This window comes from Myotis brandtii, unplaced genomic scaffold (assembly GCF_000412655.1).
Source record: "Myotis brandtii unplaced genomic scaffold, ASM41265v1 scaffold2561, whole genome shotgun sequence".
In the NCBI taxonomy this organism is placed as follows: domain Eukaryota; kingdom Metazoa; phylum Chordata; class Mammalia; order Chiroptera; family Vespertilionidae; genus Myotis; species Myotis brandtii.
Window position 1 is genome coordinate 512,162 of NW_005359721.1, and position 250 is coordinate 512,411.

Sequence of the window (250 nt, forward strand, 5' to 3'; positions counted from 1 at the left end):
AAGGCTGGCTGCAGGGCGCCCGCAGGGTCTGCGAAGGCGGGGAGGGCAGAGGGGTCATCGCTGGGCAAGGGCTGGGGAGGGCCGTGTCCAGGGAACTTCAAATGCACAAACTACCCAGCAGGGAGCGATCCGCAGTAACCAGACTCATTTTACAGAGGAGGAGCCGAGCTCGAGGTCGCGCAAGCGGAGGCGGGGAGGTGGAGGCGAGTCCGGGAAGACTCACCGTGCACTTGGAGGTAGAGCTCGGGGT

The 250-nt window shown here is 65.2% G+C and overlaps 1 protein-coding gene across 4 annotated transcripts in view; it reads right to left on the bottom strand.

The window, feature by feature from the left end:
• LOC102253500 (ral guanine nucleotide dissociation stimulator-like 2) overlaps positions 1–250 on the bottom strand; it is a 31,644-nt gene that overhangs the window by 21,795 nt on the left and 9,599 nt on the right. The window lies entirely within an intron of this gene.